The sequence below is a fragment of the Rhinopithecus roxellana genome, chromosome 16 (genome assembly GCF_007565055.1).
Source record: "Rhinopithecus roxellana isolate Shanxi Qingling chromosome 16, ASM756505v1, whole genome shotgun sequence".
NCBI lineage: Eukaryota > Metazoa > Chordata > Mammalia > Primates > Cercopithecidae > Rhinopithecus > Rhinopithecus roxellana.
The window spans coordinates 44,527,863-44,542,647 of NC_044564.1; positions in this window are offsets into that span (position 1 = coordinate 44,527,863).

Here is a 14,785-nt window from a genome sequence, read left to right on the forward strand (position 1 = left end):
GCTTCTGGGAGGCTGGCAGTTTTATTTCTCGACCTGGTAGATAGTTACAAGAGCATTTACCTGGCAATAATTCACTAAGACATTAATTTGAGTTATGGGATTTTTCTGAATCTGTGTTTTAGTTTTACAATAAAAAATAAAAAACAACATTTCTGAAGATAATACATGAACGTAGTAAAATATTCAAAGTGTGTGTGTGTATAAAATTTCCTCTCTCATTTTAAAAGCATAAATGGTAGAATTACAATACCATGCATATATTCTGATCTTTGCTTATTTTACTGAATATTTTATTTTGTAGATCATTCTGTATCAAATAGGGCCAAATGGGATAAGAATTCAGTCTCAACTTCTAGGCTAGAACCAATATATTTTAACTTACAAATAACAGTTTAAATAAGTGGATACTTTTTCCTAAGAATATATTCCATTAAGTCAGAAGATGTCTCAATATAGAGATAGCATGTGGGCTGGGCACGGTGGCTCAAGCCTGTAATCCCAGCACTTTGGGAGGCTGAGGCAGGCGGATCACAAGGTCAGGAGTTTGAGACAAGCCTGACCAATGTGGTGAAACCCTGTCTCTACTAAAAATACAAAAATTGGCCGGGCATGGTGACACGTGCCCGTAATCCCAGCTACTCAGGAGGCTGAGGCAGGAGAATCGCTTAAACCAGGGAGGCGGAGGTTGCATTGAGCCGAGATCACATTACTGCACCCCAGCCTGGGTGACAGAGTGAGACTCCATCTCAAAAAAAAAAGAGATACCATGCACATTCATTTTGAAGGTATGCATTTCTCATGAAGTTTAAAATGAGAGTTCATTTTCCTCCCCAAGTTCTCAGCTTAAACAAACCTGCTCACACTTTGATTCAGACAAGATGACCTGGGGGAAGGGTGGATGGTAAAGTTAGTAAACTGCTTTTTCAGCATTTCCCTGGATGAATTCTCAGAGATATTTTATGGCAAGGATTAAAACAACACACTGGTGACTAACTTTTGTGCTTCTTTGTTGATAACAGCCTGTTTCTGATAATAATTAGGATTAAAGGAGACAGATGTACAGGCTTCTACAGCCTTTAAACTGTAATCTTGAACCAGTAAATATTTTCTAGGCATCAGATTATATTGAGTTTTTTTTTAAAAAAAAACAACTTGGCCAAGTGTTTTAACTCTCTCTTTATTTCCTTTAATATTTCTTACTTTTTCAGGCACCTGAATAGTATTTTCTGAGTACCTACCAGGGAGTTAGCAATGCTCAGTGCCCTAGGGTACAAAGGGGGGAAGTATAAAGACTTACTGCTTATAGTCTTAGGAGATTCAACATATGTATCCATATAACAGAGCTAGAAAACAAGACAGTATTATATATGTCTGTGGGTTTAAGTCACAATGTATGTAGAACATATATTGACTGGGGGTGAGGGATAAAAGACTACAAATCAGGTTCAGTGTATACTACTTGGGTGATGGGTGCACCAAAACCTCACAAATCACCACTAAAGAACTTACTCAACCGGGCGCGGTGGCTCATGCCTGTAATCCCAGCACTTTGGAAGGCCGAGACAGGCAGATCACCTGATGTCAGCAATTGAAGATCAGCCTGACCAACATGGAGAGACCCTGTCTCTACTAAAAATACAAAATTAGCCGGGCATGGTGGCACAGGCCTGTAATCCCAGCTCATCGGGAGGCTGAGGCAGGAGAATCGCTTGAACCTGGAAGGTGGAGGTTGCGGTGAGCCAAGATAGCACCATTGCACTCCAGCCTGAGCAACAAGAGTGAAACTCTGTCTCAAAAAAAAAAAAAAAAAAAACAAAAAAAACAAAAAACAACTTACTCGTGTAACCAAATACCACCTGTTCCCCCAAAAGCCTATGGAAAAAAACAACAACAACATTTGTTGACATATGCAATGTATATATAAATACACCAGCCTTGGTGAGACCTCCCATGCCTTTAATCCCAGCTACCTGGGAGGCTGAGGCATGAGACTTGCTTGAACCCAGGAGGCAGAGGCTGTACTGAATCAAGAATGTGCCACTGCACTCCAGCCTGAGCGACAGAAACTGTCTCAAAAACAAACAAACAAAAAACCCAAAAAACAAAGTGACTTTCCTTGTAAAGTTGAAGCAGAAGAAACATCCTTTTCATGCCCACTAAAACTGCCTTGTTTGGGGATTTGGTTATTATCTTTCACTGTGCTAATTTCTTATAAGAAAGGATAAACAACTTAGTTTCAGCTTGGTGGTATGGAACCTTAGCATGAGCGACTCGATTTTGGTTTGGTCTGTTAGGTCTAGTGCAGGAGCTCAGTCCAAACCAATGGCCTTCTATAAATTTCATTTAACATCACAAAGTAAAATTTCTCCCAATCCAAGCATTTACACATTGAACTATCAATTCTATTAAAAACATGACATTAAAAGTGCAAGACAGGGAGCTGATGAGAAGTGGGCAAAGAAATACTGAAAAGAGAGCTTCTAGAAGGAAATACACTAGAATAATGACAGTTGTTATCTAGAAGAGGTAGAATTACCAGTGATTCACTTTCTCCCTCTATGGTGGGAGAACACTCTTTCTCCCTTTCCCATGTACCCTTTCGAATTTCCCCAGTTCTGTACAACCAAGGTGTACTTATTATTCTTCTAGAGACACGGTCTTGCTTTGTTCTCCAGGCTGGAGTGCAGTGCCATGATCATAGCTCACTGCAGCCTCGAACTCCTGGGCTCCTGAGAGCCTCCTGCCTCATCCTCCTGAGTAGCTAGGATTACAGGTGCATACCACCATGCCAGCTATTTTATTTTATTTTATTTTATTTATTTATTTATTTTTTGCAGAGATGGGAGTCTTGCTTTGTTGCCCAGGCTCAACTGTTGCCCTGGTCTTGAACTCCTGGCCTCAAGCAATTCTCCTGCCTCAGTCTTGTAAAGTGTTGGCATTACAGGCATGATCTACCACATGGGAGCATTTTGCTTTTTTTTTTTTTTTTTGAGATGGAATTTCACTCATTACTTTTTGCTTTTTCCTGGCCCATTTTGCTTTTATAATCAGAACAATAAGAATGCTGGCCAGGCTTGGTGGCTCACACCTGTAGTCCCAGCACTTCAGGAGGCCGAGGCGGGCAGATCACCTGAAGTCAGGAGTTCGAGACCAGCCTGGCTGACATGGTGAAACCCCTTCTCTATTAAAAATAGAAAAATGAGCCCAGCTTGGTGGAGGCCACTTGTAATCCCAGCTACCTCGGAGGCTGAGGCAGGAGAATCGCTTGAATCTCCTGGGAAGCGGAGGTTGCAGTGAGCTGAGATGGCACCACTGCACTCCAGCCTGGGCGAAAAAGTGAGACTCTGTCTCAAAACAAACAAATAAACAAGTAAACAAAAAACAAAAGAAAAATAATGCTTCTGGAATGAGGGAGACACATGCAACTTTGCAACTTTTTGGAAGCAGTTTCTAGTACTAGTTGAAGGTGGGGAGGTGGAATATGGAGCAGTGTGCTCCTTTAAGGTAGAGGTGAGGTTGTTGCTAGGTCCAGCAGCATCATAGGAGAACCTTTTGAGTGCAGCAGACACACACGCACACATTCAGAACTTCACAGAGAAGGAGTATCTGTAGAGACAGAACCAGTTCTGCCTTTTCCTTGTTTCCCTCAATGGGATGCAAAGTCACCATTGACACCCTCAGACGGTGTCTTGCCAGAGTCAAAAAAAGAACCCAATTCCTTATGGACCACAAATCCTTTAAACCCTGGGATTATATTACTATTCCAGAAGTTATACTGAAAACTTTGCCCTCTGTTAAGGGAATGATGACAAATATCCAGCTCTCCTACTTCTTGAACCAGACCTGGTATTAAGTGCTCATTCTCAACAAGGGGAAAAAGAAGGGAAGTATCCGGATATCTCTGACTAATGTCTTCCTGAAATACATTTGCTTTCCTGGTGGTCCTGATTGTGAACTTGGTCCCATGATCATAATCATAGAACCATTTCCATTTCTGTCCTGAGCTTGACAGAGCAGTGATTCGGCTTCCTGGGTCCTATGTTGTTCTAGATGGGATTCTAAGACTATAAATACTTACAAATACTTACTCTATGTCATTTAGATAGAGTTTACAGCCCAAATAAGAGTGTTTGTCTTCTAATCTCTGCTTACCTTGATGATGAGTTGCATTACTTGCAGTAATGATTTTCTCCTTTTGTGGTTTTTGATTTCCCCATGCTATACAACTTTGTAAAATACTTTAGAGAAATTTGATACTACCTGTGCAATGTCCTTTTTCTCCCCATAGATACAATCATGCTGGCCTAAGCGTACTAATGCCATAAAAAAACTACAATGCTTCAGATTGCTTATTCTTCATGGTTTTTTTTTTTTTTTTTTTTTTTAAATAAGAATTTCTGGCAGGGCATGGTGTCTCATGCCTGTATCCCAGCACTTTTGGAGGCTGAGGCGAAAGGGTCATTTGAGCATAGGCGTTCTAGACCAGACTGGGCAACATGGTGAGACCCCTCATCTCTACAAAAAATTAAAGAAAAATTAGTCAGGCATGGTGGTGAGTGCCTGTAGTACCAGCTACTTGGGAGACTGAAGTGGGGGGATCATATGAGCCCAGGAAGCTGAAGCTGCAGTGACCCGTATTCACACCTCTGCACTCCAGCCTTGGTGACAGAGCGAGACCTTGACTCAAAATAAATAAATAAATAAATGCCTGAGCTCTATTAAATATAAATGCTTAGCACTTTGCCTCCATTTTTGGTAACTTTTTTTTTAATTTTAATTTTTTGGTTTCAGATGGAGTCTCACTCTGTCACCCAGGCTGGAGTGCAGTGGCACAATCTCAGCTCACTGCAACCTTTGCCTCCCAGGTTCAAGCGATTCTTCTGCCTCAGCCTCATGAGTAGCTAGGACTACAGGCGAGCGCCACCACACCCGGCTAATTTTTGTATTTTTTTTTTTAGTAGAGATGGGGTTTCACCATATTAGCCAGGCTGGTCTTGAACTCCTGACCTCATGATCCGCCTGCCTCAGCCTCCCAAAGTGCTGGGATGACAGGCATAAGCCACCGTGGCCGACACATTTTTGGTAACTTTTAAAGTAAGAGATTATAATTTTGAACAGGTATGATAGTTTGTTAAAGAATAAAGATACCAAGATTTTTAGTATTCTTCAGTATGTCAATTGCATTTTCAACTCCACAATTTCTGCTTCTTTTTTTTTTTTTTTTTTTTTTGAGACAAGGTCTCATGTTGTCATTCAGGCTGGAGTGCAGTGGTGTGATCATAGCTCACTGCAGCCTTGACTTCCCAGGGTCAGGTGATCTCCCACCTCAGCCTCCTAGGTAGCTGGCACTACAGGCATGCACACTACACCTGGCTAATTTCTTGTATTTATTGTAGAAACAGGGTTTTGTTATGTTGCCCAGGCTAGTCTCGAACTCCTGAGCTCAAGCAATCTGCCCATCTTGGCCTCTCAAAGTGCTAGGATTATAGGCATGAGCTACTGCACTCCATGATTTTTCAAAAATTATTTCAATCTCTTTGTTAAGTTTATCTGACAGAATTCTAAATTACTTCTCTGTATCAAGCTTTGGGTTTCTCAGAACAGCTATTTTGAATTCTCTGTATGAAAGGTCACATATCTCTGTTTTCCCAGGATTGGTCGCTGGAGCCTTAGTTATTTTGGTGAGGTCATGTTTTCCTGAATGGTCTTAATGCCTGTGGATGATATTTGTCAGTGTCTGGGCATTGAAGAGTTAGGTATTTATTGTAGTCTTCACAGTCTGGGCTTGTTCGCATTTGTCATTGGGGAGGCTTTCCAGATATTCAAAAGGATTTGGGTGTTATAATCTAAGCTGTATTTGCATTAGAGGGCACCCAAAGCCCAGTAATGCTATAGTTCTTGCAGACTCCTAACATTACTGCCTTGGCGTTCTTGGATAAGATCTAGAAGAATTCTCTGGATTACCAGGCAGAGTCTCCTGTTACCTTCCCTTACTTTCTTCCAAACAGAGGGAGTCTATCTTTGTGCTGAGCTACCTGGAGCTCGGGGTGGGGTGATGTAAGCACCCCTGTGGCCACCACCACTGGGACTGCTCTGGGTCAGACCTGAAGCCAGCACAGCACTGGGTCTTGCCCAAGGCCCACTGTAACCACTACCTGGCTGTGGCTTATGTTTACTCATGGTCCTGGGGCTGTACAATCAGCAGGTGGTGAAGCCAGCCAGGGTTGTGTCCTTCCTTTCAGGGTGGTGAATTCCCCCAGGCCTTGGGTGGGTCCAGAGAGGCTGTCTGGCAGCTAGAGACTAGAGTCGAAAACCTTAGAAGTTTACCTGGTGTTCTATGCTACTGTGGCTGAGCTGGGCCTCAAACCACGAGACACAGTCCTTCTCATTCTTCCTTCACCTTGCCACAGGCAGAGGAGCTTCATCCCATGGCCACCTCTGCCACAGGCCCATCAGGAGTATTGCCAGGTTACTGCCGGTGTTCACTTACGACCCAAGGTTTCTGAAGTCAATTTGTGGTGAATGCTGCCAGGCCTGGGACTCATGCTTCAGGGTAGTAGGCTCTCCTCCAGTCCAGGGCTGGTCCTGAAATGCTGTCCAAGAGCCAAGGTCTGGAATTAGGGACCCCAAGAGCCTGCCTGGTGCTCTATCCTACTGTGGCTAGCTGGTACCTAAGGTGCAAGACAAAGTCCCCTTTACTTTTCCCTCTGCTTTTCTCAAGTAGACGGAGTCTCTCACTGTAGTCAACACAGGTGGGAATGTGCTGGATCTCACCTGAAACCAGCACCTCTCAGAGTCTCACCCAAGGCCCATGGCTTACTGCCTGGGTATCACTGCTGGTTACTCAGGACCCAAAGATTCTTTAGCCAGCAAGTGATGGTTCCTGCCAGGACTGGGTCCCTCCCTTCAAGGGAGTGGGTTCCTTTCTGGCCCAGGGTGTGTCTGGAAATGTCATCTGGGACCTAGGGCCTGCAATGGGGGCCTCATGACTCTGACTGATGTCCTGTCTTACTGTGGTTGAGCTGGTATCCAAGGTGCAAGACAAAGCTCTCTTCACTCTTCCTTCTCCTCTCCTCAAGTGGAAGAAGGAGGTCTCTTGTGGCAGGAGCTGTGTTGCCTGGGGTTGGGGGAGGGGTGGCGCAAGCACCCCCTTAGCTGTCCTACCTTGTGTCTCAGTAGGTGACACACCCTCCAGGTCCGCTTGGTCTGAGCCCAGCTCAGCAGTAGGATTTACAGTTCCTGAGGCATAAACTGCCTTTCAAGAATATTTAGAGCCTCAGAGCACTCCAGTCTGTGGTGTGGCGAGGCTTGCTGGAACTTGAGTTCTGACTGCTCGGATGGATGAGTCCTCTTTATCTAGAGCTGGTCTAAATGTTCTCTCAGTGGGCAGGCGTTGGCTGAGTTCAGCCTGGTTTTGCTTTCTCCTGTGACAAGGCAGCACTGAGTTCAATGCAAAGCCTCACAACCACTGCTTTCTCCCTCTCCCAATCACACAGATTTCTCCATGCCAAGTGGCTGCTGTGGATGGGTGGGGAAGGGGTGGCATCCGCAATTCAATACTGTCTTTTATAGACTGTTGGTGGGAGTGTAAATTAGTTCAACCATTGTGGAAAGCAGTGTGGTGGTTCCTCAAAGAGCTAAAAACAGAACAACCACTAAACCAGCAATCCCATTACTGGGTATATACTCAAAGAAACATAAATTGTTGTACCATAAAGGCACATGCACATGCATGTTCACTCCAGCATTATTCGCAATAGCAAAGACATAGAACCAATCTAAATCTCATCAATGGCAGATTGGATTAAAAAAGTGTAGTACATATACACCATGGAATACTATGCAGCCATAAAAAAGAACAAGATCATATATTTTGCAGGAAATGGACGGAGCTGGAGGCCATTATCCTTAGCAAATGCAGGAACAGAAAGCCAAATACTACATGTCCTCACAAGCTCACTGTGAGCTAAATGATGAGAACACATGGACACAAAGGGGGAAGAACAGACACTAAGGCCGCCTTGAGAGTGGAGGGTGGGATGAGGGAGAGGATCAGAAAAAATAACTACTGATACTTCTGACCCAGAGGTACTCAAACTGTTGATGTGGAGATATAAAAAAGTACTATTGGGTACTAGGCTTAGTACCTGGATGACGAAATAATCTGTACAATAAACCCCCATGACATGACTTTACCTATAAAACAAACCTGCACTGTACCCCTGAACCTAAAATAAAAGTTAAAAATAAAAAAGACTGTCTTTCCTACCTCTTCAGTAACTCTTCCAGTGATACGAAGTTAAAACCAGGTACTGTGAGTGCTCACCTGATTTTTGGTTCTTAGAAAGGTGCTTTTTTTGTGTGTACATAGTTATTGAATTTGGTGTTCCTGCAGAGGGGATGATTGGGGCCTTCTATTCCACCTTCTTGCTCCGCCTCTTCCCAGTTTCATTTTTGATTGTTCATCTTCCTCTTATAAACTTGAGCTCCTTGTGGACTGGACAATGCCTTATTCATCTTTGTTTTCCTGGTGCCCAGCATGATGCCTGACAAACAGTCTATGTTCAGGAAATATTTGCTGGCCTGAATCAAACCACACTGGACTACTAATGAATATTTTAAAATTTAATTTTCACAGCTACCCTGGGCATAGGTGTGATTGTGCCCAGAATAGTTTTATTTTTATTTATTTATTTTTTGAGATATGGTCTTACTCTGTTGCCCTGTCTGGAGTGCAGTGGTGCCATCATAGCTCACTGCAGCCCCGACCTCCTCAAGCAATCCTTTCACCTCAGCCATCCAAGTAGCTGGGACCACAAGTGTGAGCCACCACACCTGGATAATTTTTGTATTTTTTTGTAGAGATGGGGTTTTGCCATGTTGCCCAGGCTGGTCTTGAAATCATGAGTTCAAGTGATTCTCCTGCCTCGGCCTCCCTAATTGCTGGGATTACAGGCATGAGCAACCATGCCCAGACGAGAAGAGTTTTATATGCAAGTTTGACAATTGATTAAAGTGCTTGTGAAAGATACAGATTCCTGGGCCCCACCCTAGAAATCCTTATACAAGAGAGCTGGGTAGGGTGGTTGGAGCCTGGGAATCTGCACTTTTGACAAATGCCTGAGATGTTTCTAATACAGCTTGGGAACCAAAGGCAGCTTGTAAACTAGCACATCCAAGGTCTTAAGCACTTCGAATTGCCCTTGTATTTCAGGCAGTAAATGCCTTGAAGCTTGATCTGAAAAGAATAAATGATTATCCTAACATGTAGATTTACCAAAGAGGGTAAACTAGAAGATGGTAGACTTCTCAAGAATCTTGGGTTCCAAATGGGCTAGTCTTCTTGGTGTGTCTGCAGATTTCTGAGAACTCCCTGACCCTGGCCCTGTAAGAGACCTAACAAAGAAATTGTATGGAAAACATAGATCAAGAAGGATTTACTTACCTTAGAAGAGCTTTCAGAACCTGTTAACTGTTTACAGATTAACTCTTTAAAGGAGATGGGTTAACGAGAGGAAAGGAGATTAAATGTGTTTCTAGAAGAACAACAAATGGCCATGGCCTGTAATCCTAGCACTTATGGAGGCTGAAGTGGGTCGATTGCTTGAGTTCAGAAGTTCGAGACCAGCCTGAACAACATGGTGAAACCCTGTACCTACAAAAATTACAAAAATTAGCCAGGTGTAGTGGCTTGCATCTGTAATCCCAGCTACTTGTGGGGGCTGAGGCTGGAGGACTGCTTAAGCCCAGGAGGTGGAGGTTGCAGTGAGCCGACATAGTGCCACTGCACTCCAGCCTGGGTGACAGAGCGAGACCCTGGCTCAATAACGACAGCAACAACAACAAAAAGAAAAACAACAAAATGCCAATATGCATATGAGGGATTACAATTTTCCAATAAACAAAGAAATGCTCATTAAAACCACATTGAGAAATGAGGGGAAAAAACCTGTAAACTGTCTGCAAATGTGAGTTCACCAGGCAAAAATTCATAATAAACTAAATGAGTAGGTGTCCCTAATTTTAAGTCGGTTGTCAGGGATGAATGACTAGCATTGTTAGTTACACTTGTAATAATGTGAGCATCATTTTGCCTGTGTGCTTTGTGCCACCTCTGCCAACACACTGGGATCCACCCCAAATCACTGACTACAGCCTTAATCAAGACTGCCTAGGCCGGGCATGGTGGCTCACGCCTATAATCCTAGCACTCTGGAAGGCTGAGGCATGAAGATCGCTTGAGTCCAGGAGTTTGAGACCAGCCTGGGCAACATAGTGAGACCTCATTTCTTAAATAAATAAATAAATAAAATTAGCCAGGCACTGTGGTGTGTGCCTGTCGTCCCAGCTACTCTCTGGAGCCTGAAGTGGAAGGATCACTTGAGCCTGGGAGCTCAAGGATGCAGTGAGCCATGATCCTGCCACTGCACTCCAGCCTGGGTGACAGAGCAAGACCCTGTCGCTAAAAAAAGAAGAAAGAAAGAAAGAGAGAATGAGAGAAAGAAAGACTGCCTATCCAGAGGAATTAACAACAACAACAAAAACCAAAAAAACAGAAATAAGAAAGCATTTGTATGTTACACATGAAGCACATTAAGTGATTTCCTTTGTTCAGTGTAACCTTGTGAGGGAATTGGATTTTTGTCCCTATTATTCCCATTGCATAGATAAATAAACTGAGGCTTGACATGCCCAATAAGTCACTGGTAGTAAAAGCAGTGCGTTAGCTTAAATCTCTGATATCCTCATGCCCCACACTGACTGAATAATAACAATACATTACCACGAAGGATGTCTGTGATGACAGTGGCCATTCCATTTGATCCTCATTATTCTTCTTTTATCGAAGGAAGGTGGGAGTCACCTTCTTTTCTAGGCAGTTAGGTAACTGAAGCCAAAAGGTATTGTGACAAATCCACTGGACTGTAAAAGGCAGCGTGTGGAGGTGGAGCCCAGAGCTTCTGCCTCCACAGTTAAAAGCTCAGACAGGGCTTTGGGAGCAGGGCCTGCAAATCAAAGATGAAAGAACAACCTGTCTTGGAGCGCTTGCAGGTAAGCTCAGGATGCTCGACTGGCGGGGAACAAGGACCTTAGGTGATTCACTAGATCTGCGCCCCCGGCCTTAGATAGAAGTGGGTGGGGCCAGGGACACTACATCTAACGAGGATCTAGAATAGCTAGGATTTACGAAATACCGCCTTTCAAGTTCTCTGGTCTCCACCCAAAGATGATTATCCTATCTAAGGCACAGGGCAGGTCCCGCAGCCGCGGTTTCAAGAGCTGGGATGCGGCCATAGCGGAGGTTGTGTCAGAACGGAAACCTAGCGGGGGTCGGGGCTTCAGCTTAGGGTGGTGGGAAACACCCCGGGAGAGGAGGCAGGTCTGTGGTTCCGCTTCGGGCCGGCGGGAGAGGAGTTCGGAGGTAGCTTGAGCTGAGAACCTGGAGGAAAGAAGGCGCATTTCTGAGCGGCCACGGGCACGGATCGCAGACTGGGACGCTGACGAGCCGGGGGTCGCGGATTTCCGAGGCAGCTGGAGAAGCGCCCAGACCGCCGTCCCTCTGCGCCCCTGCGCGTCCCCGTGCGCCCCCGTGCGCCCAGTGCCGGAGTCCCGGAGCGATGACAGGCGCCGGTTACGGTAAACGCCCGCCCCGCCGCAGTCAGCTTCCTTCCCCAACGCGGCGCCCCCCGGACTTGCAACCGCAGGAGTCCTGCGCTGGCTCCTCTCCACCTTTGGCATGCGGCGCAACAGGAAGTTCTGGAGGCTTGGAGAGGGAGGGTGCTCCTGGCCGCTGGGAGAGGGCTGGCAACGCTTGGGAGAGTAGTGGAGATCCTGGTCATTCCTTGGTCTCGCCTATTTTGTGTGGACTTTCTCACACTGTGTATGAAAAATAAGTATCATTGAACACATTGCATTTCAGGAATAGTACAGGCCGCTTAGCAAACGTTAGCTCATTTCAACCTGCTCTGATAAGAGCACATGCTCTGGAGCTAGGTAGCCTGAGTTAGCATCCCAGCTGCATCACTACCTGTGATCTTGGGCGAGTTAACAGCTGTGCTTCGGCTTTCTCACCTGGAAAATGGGATAATACGATTTGTAGTTTCAAGATGAAATGAAATGCTATGTGCCATTTGTACTTAGAATAATGCCTGACGTATTTAGCAAGTTGTAAGAGTTTGGGATTCTTAACTATTTAATCCTGGCAGTAATCCTGTAAAGTCCAAGTATCCTTTCTCTCCTATCCCCACCGGTTTACAGGTGAGGAAAATGAAGCCAAAGGAGAAAAACAGATTTGAGATTTGAGCTCAGGTCAGTGCTTTAAGACACTGAGAACATAAAAAAGAAAAAGAGAGAGAGAGAGAGAGAAAAAGACACTGAGGAAATGGATGTTCTAGTCATACACATCATTGTGATTATTTGTTCTAGGGAGAAATGATCACCTTTAATTGTTGAAGTGGGAAACGAGTTATTCAATTTCTTTCCCCCTGTGTACAGATTTTGATGTTTCACTGTCATCTGCTTTGGGTTCTTATAGGACTGATAAAGCATTAGCTATTTTGGTCAGACTGGAATCTGGGCTTGACTTTAAGAATCTGGTTGTTTCTTGTGTTTCCCACCAGGAGTGGTAACCATCCAGGGTAGGAGTTCGCATGAGTTTTGTTTTTTTGAGCCAAAACTGGAGACTAGTACCCTTTGGTAGTATTACACTTGTCTTGATAGACAAGGGCATGAATAACATTTGAGATGATTATACCAGAGGAGAAGGGAAAGAATCGTGCAATATGTTGAAATTTGCCACAAATTTTGCTCTTATTTTGGCTATTTACAATTCTCTATCATAGCTAATTTTTTGGATAGCACATCTATGCCAAAACTATCAAGCATTTGGTAAATACTGTGCCTGAAATATGGCTTCTCTCTTTTTCCTTCTTTTTCAAATTTCTCACTTTTTATTTTATTTCATTTTTTTGAGACAGGGTCTCGCTGTGGTGCCCAATCTGGTCTTGAACTCCTGGGCTCAAGCAATCCTCTTTGGCCTCACAAAGTGCTAAGATTACAGGCCGGAGCCACTGTGCCTGGCCTCACTGTGTTTTTAAATTATGAGTTTTCAGTATAAACAGCCCAAATAATCTGAGTGATTTTCATTATACTTCTGGTAGAATCATACCATGCTGGAACTGAAAGTGACCATCCTACCTGTAACTCAGTTGTTTCTTTGTGACACATCAGAAGTCTACATGGCAACTATTTTCTGTAAAATCTATCACTGTTAGGTAAGATATTATGATGTCAGTCTCAGTAGTGCCTTTTTTTTCTTTACTTCTTAGTTTTATTGAAGTTTTACATTCTCATTGTTCAGAATCAATTGATTCCATAGGGTTAATATCTAAAAACAGTAGAACTCTCCATCATTTCATGCTTTTTAAGAGAAATAATCATGTTCATCTCTTTTAACTAGTTACTATTAGTCTGTATCTCTAGATATTCCTTTTAATTGCTCCTTCTTGGTTTTTCAGGTTTAGTCATCATGCATTGGCTTTCCTGCATGAAATGTGTGGATTTAACTCTTTTCTGCTTTCTTGCCACTATCACTTACATGTATCCTACCTGTTCCTTCCATAGATTTTCTGAATATAGTTATCTCCTAATTTTTGGTTAGTTCAGTATTTAGTTAGTCAACATTATTATGCCTGTCTACATGATATTAAGAGCTTCCTTCCTTGTTTTTTTTTTTTTTCCCAGAGTTGTCTCTCTGTGTTTGCAAAGTTTTCACCAATTGAACCACAAGTTCTTTGCCAGTTGTCTAAATCTTCCCTCAAGATGTCCAATGCAACAGTTATTTTAATCAATTTTATTTCTAGCACAGCTTTCTTACCTGCTTTGCTAGTCCAGACTGGTTGCTCTTGATGTTTGATGCATAGCTATTACCTTGGGCTCTCTTTTCACCATCATTTGGGGATTGATTCACTTTGCATCTCTGTTATGCTGGCTCCTGTTTCCTGTATCCCACACCTTAGTCTGTTTTGATTTCTTCTGTCATTTTGATGGAGCACATTCTCCAGTAGCTTTCTAAGAAAAGGTACATGTAAGGTAAACAGAATTAAATATATTTTTTTCCTTGATTCTGTATCACAGAAAATAATTGTCCAGATGTTTTTCCCTTAAAAACTTTGTCCTAACAATATAAAAATAATTTCTTGTTGTAAGTAATTCAAATACTACAAATAGAAATCCAAATAGAAAGTTCCCTTTCTACCCCTCAACCACTCCCCCTCTGACCCAGAGGTAATCAAACTGTGGATTTGGAGCATATTATTTAGATGTGCTTTTATATACATATGTATATATGTATGTATGTATGTATATATGTATGTATGTATTTTTGAGATGGAGTCTTGCTCTATCGCCCAGGTTGGAGTGCAGTAGTGTGATCTCAGCTCACTGCAAGCTCTGTCTCCTGGGTTCATGCCATTCTCCTGCCTCAGCCGCCCAAATAGCTGGGACTATAGGCACCCGCCACCATGCCCGGCTCATTTTTTGTATTTTTAGTAGAGATGGGATTTCACTCTGTTATCCAGGATAGTCTGGATCTCCTGACCTCGTGATCCGCCTGCCTTGGCCTCCCAGAGTGCTGGGATTACAGGCATCAGCCACCGCGCCCGGCCATACATATGTATTTATTATTTTGATTTGTGCATGTACTTTTATTTATTAACTTACTTTATTTTTTGAGATGGAGTTTCACTCTTGTTGCCCAGGCTGGAGTGCAATGGCACAATCTTGG